Here is a 526-nt window from a genome sequence, read left to right as displayed (position 1 = left end):
CACAACCAAGCACGCTGGACAAATCTGCATGTGTTAGACAAACGGAGAAATAAGAAGCGCATCGCCTCTGCTTGTCTGGTTTTTTGCCTCGTAATAAATAAATATATATATACTATTGCCAGTTCCTCAGACCTGGTTGCACTGTATTTCGATTTTTCAATACCGGCGATTATAATTTGAGTGACAGAAATACCACTATGTATGTTGAGTTGTGTTTCGTGTGATTAAAGTTTTTTGCGGAAAAAGAGGAAAGGTTTTTCATTTGCGTAAAATTTTGAGTTGAGCAGGGCATATAATTAATAAGATAAAATTTTAAGTAAGAATTAATTAAAATGTTTTTTTTATCTCTTCATTCTTTCAAAAAAATTAACTACAGGAAGATATTTGTCAAAAAATACACACAAATCCATCGTACACCCGTAGTCCCACAGTTGAAATATCCGGGAATCGTCACTGAATATGATTAATCCTAGAAAAAAAATCCATTATTCCCTCAACAAAATTACTTCCAGGAAGATATTTGTCA

Source organism: Penaeus monodon, chromosome 33 (genome assembly GCF_015228065.2).
Source record: "Penaeus monodon isolate SGIC_2016 chromosome 33, NSTDA_Pmon_1, whole genome shotgun sequence".
Classification (NCBI taxonomy): Eukaryota; Metazoa; Arthropoda; class Malacostraca; order Decapoda; family Penaeidae; genus Penaeus; species Penaeus monodon.
This window is presented reverse-complemented; position numbering follows the sequence as displayed.